The 15,021-nt window shown below is 40.6% G+C and overlaps 1 long non-coding RNA gene across 1 annotated transcript in view; it reads left to right on the top strand.

Moving 5' to 3' along the window:
* Positions 1-430: 430 nt before the first annotated feature.
* LOC310894208 overlaps positions 431-15,021 on the top strand; it is a 105,515-nt gene continuing 90,924 nt past the window's right edge. The window contains exons 1-3 of the long non-coding RNA XR_014579674.1: positions 431-1,133; positions 1,352-1,416; positions 1,646-1,822. This is a non-coding gene — a long non-coding RNA (uncharacterized lncRNA). The remainder of the gene's footprint in view (positions 1,134-1,351; positions 1,417-1,645; positions 1,823-15,021) is intronic.

The raw sequence follows: 15,021 nt of genomic DNA, 5'->3' as shown, positions 1-15,021 counted from the left end.
TGGAACAATATTTTTTTCAGAGTAGAGTTAAATTTCCCAAGCCACGTAGAATCACAAAATCATGCAACCCCATGCAATGCTACAAGTGTGGGGCAGAGTGGTTGGAAAGCTGTGCAGAGGAATAGGATCTGGGGGTGTTGGTTGATGCTCACCTGAACATGAGCCGGCAATGTGCCCAGGTGGCCAAGAAGGCCAACAACAGCATCCTGGCTTGTTATCAGAAATAGTGTGGCCAGCAGGGCCAGGGAGGTAATCGTCCCCCTGTACTGAACTGTGGTGAGGCCGCACCTTGAGTGCTGTGTTCAGTTGTGGGCCCCTCACTACATGAAGGACATCGAGGCCCTGGAACACATCCGAGAAGGGCTACGAAGCTGGTGAAGGGCCTGAAACACAAGTCCTGTGAGGAGCGGCTGAGGGAACTGGGGTTGTTTAGAATGGAGAAGAGGAGCTCAGGGGAGACCTTATTGCTCTCTCCAACTACCTGAAAGGAAGGTGTGGGGAGCTGGGGGTCAGCCTCTTCTCACAGGTAACTAGTGATAGGACTAGAGGGAATGGCCTCAAGTTGTGCCAGGGGAGGTTCGGGCTGGAAAATAAGAGAATTTTTTTCTCAGAAAGAGCAGTCAGTCATTGGGACGGGTTATCCAGGAAGGTACTGGAGACCCTGACCCTGGGGGTGTTCAAGGAAAGGTTGGATGTGGTGCTTAGGGACATGGTTTAGTGGGTGATAGTGGTGGTGCTGGTGGTTGGACCAGATGATCTTGGAGGTCTTTTCCAACCTTAATGATTCTATGTTTCTAAATTGTGTTCCTGTGCTTAACTTGGGTTAAAAAGAAAACCCCATAATGTCTGTGGTATTTCTGTGACAAATGTTACATTTTGCTTACTATCATATACTTCTGCTGAGATGACTGGGGCACCATACTTGACAATGATGAATTATTTACAGTAGATTGACAGCCATTTATCCTGTGGTACCATCTGCCATAAAGATCACATTTTGTTTTTGCAGTTTCCTTCCTTTGTTATTCTCTGAAACAATATTTGAAGATGTGGAAGCAGTGAGGAAGGGACAACAACCTCTGGTCCAAGGTTTCAGTGGCATGTTCAGATGTTCCTGGACAACAGTGTTAAAGGTTAAATGCTCTTGGCATTTGATGGAAAAAACTATAACAAAGGTGGGGTGAATGATGCAAACCTAGCATGAGCTTTAACTGTTTAGGATGTTTCCCATGTGCATCCTTTGCTGGTCTCCTTGGTATAAGGGTCATGTTGTGGGCAAGGAGGAGGTGTGATTGGAGCAGAACTGGCAGATGGTCCCTTGAAGGTCGTTTCTTGTTGCTGTCTCCTGTAGTGATGCCATATGCTGTGCAGAGGGATGTTTCCTTCCTCTTCATGGAGTGTAAACTCATCAAAACAGTAAGTACAGCATACTATCAACTCTCAGCTCTTGAAGTTTCTGACCGGGTCTGTGGCTTTAAGACATTTCTTTTTTTAGTACATTGTCAAACAGTATATAGAATAAGTATGTTTGAAAAGAGATTAAAAAAATCTGTTCATGGTTGTAGATGGAATTTTTTTCTTTAGTGGTTTAGCATTTGTCTCCTGAAATTCTGTTTCTGCATGTAAGATTTTTTTTTTTCCTAAGATCTTTCTGATCTGTGAACATCCAGAGCATGGACTGTACCCTGTAAGAGATTTGGATGAACTGAATGCCATCACTTCTTCTGGAATCATAGCTACTCCTCTTAGCTGTTGGTAATGGCAAGTATTTCCAACAGAAAAGTACCTGAAGCACAAGTTAAATTACCCCAGCAACTGGAAGGTGAGCAGTGTATCAGACAGATGTTGTCTGTTTCTTGAGTGCAGTTAGTGTTTCTCAGCTGCTTGTGGATATTTTACTGTTACAGTCAACTCTTTCTAAAACCGGGTCCCAGTGTAAAAGTGTATGAAAAACATTGTTGCTCTTTATAATACATGAACATTTAGAAAGGTCTGCCCCCCCCCCCGCCCCCCTTTCCTTTTTTTTGAAATTGTGATTAATAACCTCAATAGTGAGAAGATTTTTATCCTTAAAGAGTAAATGGAGGCATAAATGATTTTAGAGAGGTCCAAATCCTGGTATACTTTTTCAGGCATATTTGTCTTCAAAGCCTTAGTAAAGCAGTAGAGCAGAAAGTGTTTGACCATTCAAATTATGTGAGTTTTGGAAAAGGCTCTGACTGTCTTAGCATTATATCACCTTATGCCACTGTCATTGGTGTTTAATACCATTCACTCACTGGTGCTGGCTATGACCTGGTTGGCCCAGACAGTAACTATCACCCTGAGCTTGACAGATCATTAGAGGGAGAAAAAGTTTTTGTGAGATTAGTCAATACATTTTCCCAGGGCTAAGGTAAAGATCCAAGAGTTTCTAGTAGACAGTCTGTCAAGGCTCAAAGTGATACAACTTTCCTTTGTTTTACTTGTCTCTTTTGCTCTTTAGGTTTCATTGACATATCTCTGTCAGCCTGTTTACAATTTGTTATTAAAGTTATTCTTCAAACACAATATTTCATGGGCTATGTAGCCAATTTGGAGATTAGGATTGCAAGGACTGCATCAATTTAATAAATCAGCTATAAAAAAAGATGTTTGGTATTACTATTTAAATTCTTTAATATTTACCTGTGAGTCAAAAATGAATACTGGCAGTGTGTATAATTAGACAAGTTTTCTCATCATTATGTTTATAGTGTTTTGTTTTATTTTGTTTTGCTTTCAAATTTGATCTGGTGATATATGTTGTCTAATTTTGCCTCATTGTTTTGCCGCATTATTAATGGATACTTAGTTAAATATCTAAGTTTTGGGGGGTGGGAGGGATATATTTAACAAAATACACAGATTACATTGCCTAATTGACCTATTCTCCATCAGTCTTTCCTTGTTTGTATTCTAAAAAGCATATCAAATGTTCATGCAGCTTCCTTGGTCGTTTCTGCTTCTGTTTGGAGCAGGCCAATACTTTTGTACCTTGATGAGATCAGATGTGAAAACCGCAAAGATTAATAGAAAACAGTGATCAAATTAAGTTTAGCTTTTTTTTGCTTTTTTTTTTTTTCCCTTTGGCCTTGAAAGATGATTATCAGGCAGATGCAATGGGACAAAAACATATAAGGTGTGGAAATTCAGATATCCTAGTCTGACTTGTATTTATTCCATTTTCCTACTGTAGAAAGGCAATTTGAAGTATGGATGTGCTGGCATTCCTGACCACTAAAGTACTATTTCAGTCACTAAATAGGTGAAGAATAGGCAGGTAGTAGTGCCAACATTCCTTAACATTGCCTGGTTACTGGCTATCCTGGGCTCCAAAACTGCTTCCATAGACAGAGGCTTTTCAAAGTTTGGACAGGAAGCTGTTCTGAAAGAGAAAGAAAGGGTGAATAGGACATTTTTGCAGGAAGAAAGATGAGATTGGTAAGTTAATGCTGTCATCATAATGGTTAGATTTCAGGAAGCAAAGTTACTAGCTTATACCTGCAGTGGATTCAGCACTGTCATGCTGGGCTTGTATAACATGTCTTGAGAGATGTTTCGTCTTAAATTAGCAACAAACAAGCAACCAAATAATCCAAAACCAACCAAACAAATAATAACAACAAAACAAACACATGCAAAATGAAACAAAACAAAACAAAAACGAACAAACAAAAAAAAACAAACCCACCACCATCAAAAAAATGCCATGCTTTAAAATGCCCTTTTCACATTTCTTCTAACCCAAGTGAGCCTTACTCTTATCTTTTGTGAATGTGTACAGTGAATGGTTTGTGTATTTAACTACTTACATTGGGGATGAGTTCAATTCAGTTTAATTACCATTTTGTATGGGCTGATGCAGAGCTCTAATACTTTGTTGTACTGATTTTCAAGTGATACTGGATATAGAAATGTCAGAGGAAGAATCAGCAAGATTGTGTCTAAATAACAACATAATTAATCTCCTATTATGTAGCACCTTCATCTCATCCTGCAGGATGCAAAAAGAATTTAAAGAGCTGGTATAAAAGCAATGCAAAGGCGGGTGAAACATGCATGGTGACTGTAGGACAGTGTGACAACTGTATAACATCATATGTCACTAGTGCACAGTAGTAAAAACTGATTTATCCAACAGAATCAGCAGCAAGATTTTTTTTTTCTTTCGTGGCAGAATACCTAAATTGGTATTTGGCTCGTATACTGGAGTAGATGTATAAATTCTGGACTGAACATTATTGTTTGATACCCTGATTCCACTGATCAAACCTTTGATAACTCATCTAAAAAGTAAGGTCTTTGTCAATACAGCATTTACTCCTGATATAGCTTGCTTTGTAGTGTTTCTGCTGAGGGAAAAGTGATCCCCTTCCTATGAAGGAAACATGATATGGACTAGCCTTCCTCTCTTTAGGGAATAGGGAGGGTTAGAGCCAATGGTTTAAGATATGTTGCTGAGCTTTTCTTAGGTTTTAGTTTTTTTTTTTTTTTACTTGTTGGAAGCAACTCCTGTGTTTAACTTGGCTGGGAATGTAGTAAGTAGTGGAATAGGCATGGAATGATAGGTTGGCAGTGGAGAAAGGTGTTAGAAAGATGCAGAACACCCAGGTGCTAAACCCCATGTGGAAGACAGGTGCTGAGAGGTGGGGAGATGCAATTCATCTCCAGTAGAAACACTGCTTCCCCGAGTATGCATGTTGGTGGCGTGCCTCAATGTGAAAAGGCAACTGACAGCATCTGCTCCCTGTCCCCATCTTCCAGAACAGCTACTTTCTTCATGAAATGAAGGTCTTTGTGTTAGTGGGAATGTATGACAATATAATGTGACTTTTGGAAGGGTTACAGCAAGTTCTGAATGATGTATGAAATGAAAAATCCCTGCCTGGTTCAGAGAAAGCATGTACAGCACTGGATGATACACTGCCAACAGTTCTAACAAGGGGCTCCTTCACAGGTTTTCCACCTCAATCAGCAGTGCAGTTGACATCCCCTGAGCAAAATCTCTCCTCTACTTTTTTTTTTTCTCTCTGTACGAGCAAAGAAAAATTCTCCAGTTTTATAGCTTACCCACTGCCTAAAATACTCGTTCAATAATCTTTCTCTGCTTCCAGTTGTGACAGTCACTATCGGCATGCATCCTCTCCCTGTAATTCATTCAGGCTCTTTCAGGCATTTTTATTGTAAATTTATTCTCAACACAGTGGGAGGGGGGAACAGGCAAATCTTAATCGGTGGTCTAGTCAGTGATGTGTATTATCTGCTGGTCAAGTCCAATGCAAAAAATAGTGAGGAGATAAACAATAAGACCAGATAAAGAGCGATCAGCTAGTTTAATCTTTCCATTGCAACAAACAAGCGTGTTTTAATACAGCCATACCCTAGCTGGTATATATTGGAACACAGAATGGTTTAAATTATATTTTGGAAAGCAATGGCTTGCAGAAGGACTTAGGTGGCATCACAGATAATTCCTGTAACTTGAATTTTTGCTGCTGTGCTGTAGAAAAAAAAAAAAGTGCTGACATGATCCATGAAAATAGAAAGACTTAGCACTATTTGTAAGTTTCCCCTTGGATGGTGTGTCCTGTTCTGACCAAGCTGAACTATAAAATAAGTTACAGCATTTTATAAAACAAGCATCAGGAGCTTAAGGAATTCAGAGTATTCAGTTAATTGAGGAGCAGGCTGAGAGGCCATCTGAATAAGATACCTGGTAGCAGAGGCTTATCCACCTGGCTGTCAGAAGCTGAAGTTCATCTAATTCAGTCTTGAAAGGAGAAGCTGTTTTCTGGCTGCAGGATCTATTCAACATCAGAATTGACCCTCTAGGAAAGACGCAGAGAGAGCTGTGATCACTTCAAACCTTTAGAAGAGCCTGGGCTGAATGGCTCTGGCCCTGTACAGCTATCCTTGCTCGTTCCTTTCCTTTATGGCAGAGCATTGCACTGAAAAGCTTATAGCCAGCGACTCCCCATGAAGACAATTAACAGACCTGAATGTCATGGCTCAGTGTTTCGGTGAGTTGTCTGAAGAAGATCAGGGTAGATTTCTTTTCATCTCCTTCCCTTGCACAAGGAACAAAGAATTTTGGATGTTCTTCTTTTTGTTTTTATTAGCTACTTTCCTCTGCAGAATCAGAGATTGGCTGCAGCAGGAGATCTCTTCGTAGGTGGTATAGCGAGTGATTATATATTGCCTTAGTAGGCCTGGGAGGGAATTTTCCCTGGGTCAGATTGGCAGGCTGTGTGGATCTTTCACCTCATATAGCATGAGGTGTGGTTCATCTGCTAGGATCATTTGTGTACATCTCACATGATTAATTCCTTGCCATTGCAGGGCTTCCTCTGGTCTTGCCAATTCTGTGTCTGTTGCAGATAGTTTCCTAAGCACAGGAGTGCTTTGCCCTCACTAAAGTCTTTGGGCATCAGCTAGGATATTTCAGTTAAATTTAATGATCTGTGAATACACAGTAGGTGCATCTGGTATCCTTTTTGGCCATAATTTTTAGGGAATGATATATATATATACGTATATGCTGTCTCATTGGTTAAGGCTGGGGAGGTTATTTAGGAAAGGGTGCTCTTCTGTTCTGAAAAACGGCCTGACTCCTTCAAAGGGCTTATCTTGGCAGTCTGAGAAAAGCTTGGTCTCTACTGAGCAGAAGTCCAGCTTTCTTCAGTTTAATTGTAGGGACCAACCAATAAATAGCCATCAGATTCTATGTTTCCATATGTAAAAACATGCAGTTGTGTGGATTTATCTCAACTAGGATTATGTGCTGTCTGGAAGGACATCCCCTTCAATTAACTTTTTGGCTCTGTACAGAAGCAACCAGTGTGAAAGAAAAGATAACTCATTTAGAGTATTCTTCTTGCAGCTAAAGTAACCAGGTAGCAAATGAATTCCTGTCTTGCTGTGTGTCAGTACTATAGGAGTATCATTTCTACAGTGACTTTTCAACGTCAGTGAAGTCAGGGAGTAGTTCCCGAGTTTAAATCCTGTTTTACAAAAGCATGTAAGTTACCTCTTAAGCTTGTCTACTTCAGCAAAACAACAAAGCCTGTCCTCATGACACAGAACCTATCCTGCTGTATAGGCAGACAAGTATTTGTGAATGTTTGTGAATATGATATTATGGTATAATTTGCATTTTAAGAAAACTGCGGTTTTGCTGGAGCTAGGATTTTACAATACAGGTATATGCAGGTGTGCAACGACAATGTATACATGAAATGCTAAGCTGAAGTTCTGCTATTTATAGAATGTGTAGCAGCAAAATAGAAACAGACATCATATAAGCAGCATTGTCTTTCGACTCCCGATCAAAGAGAGACAGAGATTTGTATTTTTCATGAAATGGCCTTTGCAGGAATGCCGTAAGCAATCAAGATTCACTCTGTGCATATCAGGAAAAACCATGCCATTTGCACGTTTGGCTTCATCCCATAAAGTAGAAAACAGCAGCAATTGTGTGATTTCATTCAAATGCTATCTGTTGTTCTACATCTTTCTTCTTTGCACCCCAAACTAAAAACTTAAAAAAATAATAATTGAAAAACAGAATAAAGTATTTCTAAGCTGAGTTGTCCTTAAAAATTCGAATGAGTCATTTAGATAACATTCACAATACCAGCAGCTTCAGGGCACTTTAGAGAATACGTTTCAGCACAGAGACATTTGAAACAAAAATTGTAATGTTCTAAATGGAATTAGATGAGCGAAACCGTGTCATACAGAGATGAAATATAAATAAGTGCTTTAGGCCCACTCCATGAAAAATGTATGTGTTTTTTTAAAAGCATTTTTCTTCTGCAATGGTTTCATTTCTGTAGAAACTAGTGGTTGGTGTTTTTTTTTTTTTTCTTTTTTTTTTCCCCTCCTCTTAGTGCATTCTCCTAGAATGTGCTTTTGCCACTCAATAAACCCTTCTTTCCACTAAATGTCTGTCTCTGTATTAAGCCCCCAAGGAACTGTACAAGCCAAAGGCAGATGGAAACAATAGGCATTCCGTGTTCAAACGTACAACCTACAGAAAGTTCATCTGTCAAAAGTCTGAGGAACATTTCCAAGGAGGCTGCTTCATAAACAACATCCACATGGGGCAAATCTGACTTGTGCTACTGCTTTTCATGCATATATTCCATAAGAATTTAATATACTGTTTACTCCTCAATTAATAGTTAAAGCAACATTTACAGAAACTTGTTCCAAATCCCAGTCCCAGTTCTTCTCTCCTTCCCCTCCTTAAATCTGTTCAGGGTGCCTCCTTTAGGCACCCTGACTACTTCCTTACTTTTTACAGAAATGTTATCCTAGCCTCTCTATTAGACCAAAACGCTCAGAGCTTTATGAACTCTTTATTTTTGTACCTGCTGGAGTTCTGCTCCTTCATTGGTAAGCACGCAAACTCTACCATTGTACCAGTCCTTGAGATGTCAATCATTAATACCAATATAGTAGTGCTGAAAGTTAATCTAAGCTTTTGACTCATGTCTGTAAGACAGAAGTCATCCTGGTTGGTACTGTTTGGCAGACAGCATACTTGGTTTTTAAAGCTCTGATTACTTACGGTCAATGTTTGCCTTCATTCCTTGGCTTTGTATTAATGAAATATTTTAAATGTGATTAAGATGCTGATTCTGTGATGTTGTGAAATCACCTTGGCTCCCATGGACTTCAACACCTTCTCAGATCAGACCCCAGATTAGCGGCAAGGAAAACAGGGAAGATTTTGTCAGTACTTGGATGCTGCAGTAGTGGTTCTGAGCTTGTTCTAGTGTAATCCAGAGCTAAGAACAGCAAAGCTGGAAAGCTATAAGCCACCTACTCATAGGTCATATATGTGTGTAGAACACATGTTCTTACATCTGGTCATGTGTGTGCATGTTCTATCCCCAAATCTTCTGAGCATATGGACTCTCAAAATAGGCAGCTGATTCAGAGTGCTCTCATCATACAAATGGAAGCAGCTAGCTTCTGGATTAGGCCAATCATAATTTACCTAGGCATGCAAATCTCATATCTGCTACTTAAAATCCCAGGTAGAAGTTTCTGGTGCCCAAAAGAGATGATTAAATAGTGTCATTAGAAATTTAGCTCCTATTTTGCGTGTCTTAGTCACCCACAAATGCAAGATTAATGTTTGATCTGTGGTTATCAAAATTATAAGATGTTGGAGGGTGACTTGAAACCAGAGGTGTATTACATACAAAATCTCCTAGCACTGAAAGTGCATACAATTCTTAGCCTCTGACTGGACTTCAAAACTCTCCTTTGCAAATAATTGATGCAGAAGAGTGAAAAACCACCCAAGAGGAATGAAAACTACAGAATGACATTTTGTCATGTGCCTAAAGAATGTTATAATTTCCTGCCAGGTGGCATGAAATGCATCTAAATGAGCCATTTCTGGGTGGCAGGGTGCTGTCCGAACTCCTTGACTGAGCTGCATGGAGATGCAGGGCTGGGGATGACGATGGGATCAGCTGCTTGTTGACAGCCTCGGGTAGGGTTTCTCTAGTGGTTCAGGCTCTGAGGTCACCAATAAATTGTTGTCTGTTACAGCTATGGAAGCTGCTAACTTCTCAAGGTTTGACCAATGTAAGGAGAGAAATTGCAGTCTCACCCTCTTCATGTAAGTTTGAGCAGGAGCACAGGCTGGATCTGATCTTAAAACGGATCCAGGCTGCCTCATGGCAGATGCTAAGTGTGTTTATGGCTAACTAATGACAGCAGTTTTTCCTCTCCCAGACTCGGGGCCAAAAAGCTCCATTAGTAAGATGCTGACATAGTCCGTGTGTTTCATTGCCCTCTGGCGGCTAGTCCACTGGAGTATAAGGCTATTGCTGTTCCCAGTTGCAGGACTATGTGCTGTTTGCGTAAAAGAAGCAGACACTAGAGGAAGAAGAAAATTGTGCAAATATTGGTCAGGGCCTTTTGTATGAACTGTTGTCTGCCATTGCTTTAGTTTATCATGAAATTAGCAAGACAAAAACAATGGGCCAATGTCTGCTACCAGTTATTCCTGTGTAAATCCAGATTTCTGCTGAAGCCAGACCCATCACTCTGGATTTATTCTTGTGCAAAGAGAGCTGGAAAGTGGCTCAGAGTGAACGGAGAACCTTTAAACTGCCTGACCATTAATCTGTAGTAAAGAAACAAGTTTGTCTTTGTAGCATGTGGGCAGTTTTGTGGAGCACATACAAGAAAAAATTCTCTGTGAAAATCCAAGAACATTTGGTACAATACAGTCAGTAAGGCCAAAGTGCCAGGGGGCTAAAATGAGAGCCCTTTCCTATAGCAGCCCCTACTTATGAAAGCAACCTGCTCGCTGATGTTGGGCACCTTACCTCCCAAGTGCTGTAGCCTTAAATCACTGACAACTCTTCACGTGTTATAATGGATTTTAGCAGATGAGGTCAGCTTCTGCTTTAAGTTATGCTGGTACTAGTAGAGTAAACATGGATTTACATCCATGGGCCTGCTGTCTGAGATGTATAAGAATATGAATATTCTAGCATTAGTGACCTACTGTAAAGCATTCTCTTTCGTTCTTGCTAGAAATGGTTCCCAGGAGAAAGATACTGCAAAAGGGAGTTGACAGCCTTGGAATCCAGTCTTTTCATTTTTATTTATGCTAGTTTGTTCACTTCAGTAGCTGTCTACATATATGCTAATGATCATTTGCATGTCTGTGGTATTTTTATAGGTGGGGAAGAAGTCTAATGTATTTAACAGTTTGCTACCAGGAGTAGGTCTTTACAAGTCATGACAAAAGCACGGTAGGAAGTAAGCCCCAGAAGCAATGCTTTTTCCGTTTATGCTGGAACAGTTTTGACTTTGCAAGGTTATCTACTATCACAAAGAAGTCCAAATCAGGAGAGCCAATGGAGAATTTTCTTTGTGGATTGTTTGCATCCCAGCTACTTTGGCTTGCATTTGTCATGGAATATATTAAAATAGTCATATTCCACAGTCCACACAGCATGTCAGCTTTGAGACAAGTACTCTGAAATGTGCTCACAGATGATAAATTGCACACTATGTCAACTACATCTTTGTCATGAGATTCTATTTTCTATTTATAGTTAAAATGAAGCACTTGAGAAAAATTCTAAACCAAAGCAATTTCACAGAAATCTCATAAGTTTTTCCTTATGTGTATATCAGTGAAAAGACCCTCCTGTGCTATTTTTCTGCTCTGTGGGGGCTCCAACAATCAACTTCTGAGATCAAAGTAGGATGATCTCAAGATTGCGAAACTTATATGGGTCCATGTAATCTAGCTAGTGTGCCTTTGGAGTATGTTCCCTTTCAAACATTAAGGGGAAAGAACATTTAATCACAACACAGTGAAAATACATACAAAATTTGATACAGTTTTTGGGAATCAAAACCAATTATCTCCATAACAGATGAGATTATTTAGTTACTTCTTTGGCTTGTCGTACTAGTTTTGTTTGAAGCTGTCATTGATGTCAGTGATGTATTTTGCAGTTCTGTGCATTACTTTTTTTTTTCTTCTAAGAAGAATTCCCTTCCATTTATGAATCTTAAACACGTAATCTGCTGCAATGGAACTGTGGGCAGCAGAAACTGGAAAAGGATACATGTTTGGAGATAGCACTAGTTTGGCTTTGGAGCTAGAAATGCAGCTGTGTTTTTTCTCAGATTACAGCAGCCTACTTTAGGAAGAGCAAGTCTGGATAACAGCGACGACACGCTATGACTAGAGATCTCCTGGATAACACTGGCGTAGACATGACAGGATGTTCTGCAACATGATGAATGATTACTTAAGATAAGTACCCCTTCTGATGGCATCCTCTTGCCACCCTGGTCTTCATGGGATGCACAAGGAATGTTTCTTGCCTCAGAGAGAATCAGCCAAGCAAGGACCTAAGATTAATGAAGGGTGAAATACATATAGGAGAGAAGCACTGCTGTAACCTTAGCTATCCATTGAGTTCCACGATCTAGTATAGAAATGTATATGCAGGGCATTAACAGCAAAAGAAACCATTGTAATATCAATGTACTGCTGAGCTAAGAGGTTGAGATGCTTAGTAAAACTAGTTGCACTAGCAAGGTCATTGATCATATTTAGCAGCTGTTTTACAAATAGTGATTTATTAACTTGTTCCCAGTCTTGTAAAATATCTGCATCAACTGCCTTTTATTTATCTGTTTGTTTGTTTATTTTTGCCTGTAGATAATCCCATTGATGTTACCAAGGTTTTGCGTAATAGATAGGCAAAAGGAATATTTTAAGAAAATTGTTTTATGGAAGAAGGGATCTTTAAAAGCTACATATAAGAAAAAATCTGATGTTCTTTCAGTTATCAGGCCACCATAAAGCACATGAAATCCACTCTCCTTGTTTGGAGACAGCACCATAGAAACGGTTTGCTTTTTTTCCTTCCTCTCTTCCATCTCTCCTTAGTCATCATCTCCAGCTCTTCCCTTCTGTTCCCATTCAATGAGCTTGTTCTGTGCACCTACCAAATTTTGGATGACCTTAGAAAGCAAACCTCCCTGTGCTGCAAGTTTGGTCTGCTCATACTGCCAGCTTTCTGACAGTATTGTGCTTAATCAGATAGCTTCCTTCTCTGTAACTTGTCTGTCCTGTTGAACCAAATCTTTTCACTCAGAGGAACAATGCTCTTTTGCTTAACTGGTGTGATGGCAGAGATTAGTGAAAATATCTGTCTGGATGTTGATGTGAGATGCGCTTTGGTCAAGTATCTTTAACTTTTACTGCATTACTTTGTTGTTTGCTTATTTGTTTAAAATGCTCTTCTGTTACATTTACAGTGATGAAAAATAAACTAGCTGGCATCCAGCTCTGAAACCATGATGTTGGTGAGGGAGGGCTGCCCACTTGAAAACAAGCAAGAAGTCTTACAAATATTTGGACTGATTAATTCACCAGCTTTTCTTTACAGAACTCTTTTGTGGTATAAAGCCATTCATTGACCAAGAGAGTACATTGTCCATTTAGTTACTGTTTTGTATCTCATGTCAAACAAAAGCCACTGCCTCCTACAACAGTAACAGCTGAGTATTTTCACTGCTTATGCAGTTTCCTCTTCTAGCTGCTGGATCATCAAAAATTCTAATCAACTCTGATCTAACACAAAGTATTATGTGGCATTCATCATCTGTTTTAGCCTTTAATGCACCATGCAGGTTTTAATCAAAGGTATGCAACCATTAGCAAAAAAGAATGACAAGAATTATGATGGTGTCCTAAACAGAGCTCTTAAGCCGACATCACAGGCAGCAGATAAGTTCACCTCCCCCTGCCGAGTACAAATACAGGCAAATAAGATGGGCCTTGTCTGAAATAATTGCAGGAGTGCACCACTGAGGTTTCAGGGCCATGACTTCCATTGTTTTGTTTTAGTACTAAGTGCTAAGGCTTATTTGCTTGGCTTTCCTGAATATTGAAAACAAATGTTGGCACTGTTGGCTTGGTTTGTGGGGGCTGCTGGATCATCTTCTTGTTTGGGTGGGTGCCCATATCTTCCACCATTGTCAGAGGGAGCCAAGGCAGTGAGTGGCAAAACTAAGCCCCAGCACCTTCCTTATGGCAGACAGGTCTTTTGGTCTCTCATCTCTTCCTAATTGAACTCCATTAGTCATCCCTTCCGTTTTTCTTCAGGACAGGACTAAGCTAGGTTGTTGCTGGCTTGTGGGTAAAAGAGAACAGAATAATTAGTTGGGACCTTCAAAGATCACCTTGCCCAACTACCTGACCATTTCAGGGCTAACCAAAAGTTAAAGCATGTTATTGAGAGCATTGTCCAAATTAGTACTGTCAGCTGTTAGGTCCTTGTGCTCTGGCTGCATGTAGGCAGCAAGCTTATCCTGTGTCTGCTGTGTTTGGCCTCTGCTCCAGCACCTCTTGCTTCTCTGCCTATTCTCTGCTATTCTGGCTATTCTCTGCCATCAGAGACATCCATCCCCAACAGGATGGCAGCAGTCACCTCCTGCCTTTCTCTGATTCACTGCTCACAGAGCACCAGGGTTTTCATTTGACTGTAAGATATGCATTCAATACCAGGTCAAGAAGTTCCTCCTTCTGCCTCTCCACTGACCCCAGTCCAGTAAATCAAAGAAAAGTAGTGAAAACCTCATAGGTCCTGGTTTACAACATGCCAGGTTTGGACTGAGATTTGCTCTTTGCATACAGTCCTGGGTTTTCCCCTTGCTTATATCCTGGCAAGTTGCAGCTGGTGACTGCCAGTCTGCAGATACTGTGGCCTTTGTTTCTTGCTTTAGGTGACTGAGCATGTTATCAAGCTCCGGATCAGTTTAGCATGGGAAGGAGACGCTGTTTTGTGCTGCAGAATTGCTTCATTTCTGCCTAGTTGAGGGAAGGGTGAAGGTCATCTTTACAGAGAGGGGAGCAGACTATGAATAAAGTAGTGCAATATTTCTCCTGCCATGTGAATTCACGAGTGTGACTTGCTGGGGGGAGGCTGGCGTGAGGGTGAAGGACCTCATGCTCGCTTGTGTGTGCTTGGGGAAAGGTACCCTTCACTGGTGTAGAGGGCTGGTGATCCCTAAGACATCTGAAGTTCTTCCTTCTCCCTTGCTCAGTTCTTGTGTTGGCAGAGCTGTTTCAGCTCCCAACTTAAAAATAGGTGCTTGAGACCTGTTCCGGCTTGCAGTGTTTCCTTGAAGCCACGATAGCAGCAGGGAATGAAGCCATGTATTGCTCTTTGGCTGTGCCACACACAGCTGCTACTGGCAGGGTGGGGAGCTGACAGTCACCCAGGAAGCCTGTTGTGAGCTGGGAGTCACCATTTAAATGAGTGATCTAGAGGCCTTTGGGCTTGTGAAGCCATGCAAATGGTTGTGTGGGTGGATTTCCTCCTCAGGCTTGCTCACACAGTGTATGAACTTGGTGAAATATGTTTGTTGATTTGGAGGTATTCATCAGAATTTCCCCATATCATGGTAAATGTAGAGGACAGTGCTGTGGGCTCAATT

Source organism: Anser anser (genome assembly GCF_964211835.1).
Source record: "Anser anser genome assembly, chromosome: 2".
In the NCBI taxonomy this organism is placed as follows: Eukaryota; Metazoa; Chordata; class Aves; order Anseriformes; family Anatidae; genus Anser; species Anser anser.
This window is presented reverse-complemented; position numbering and strand designations above follow the sequence as displayed.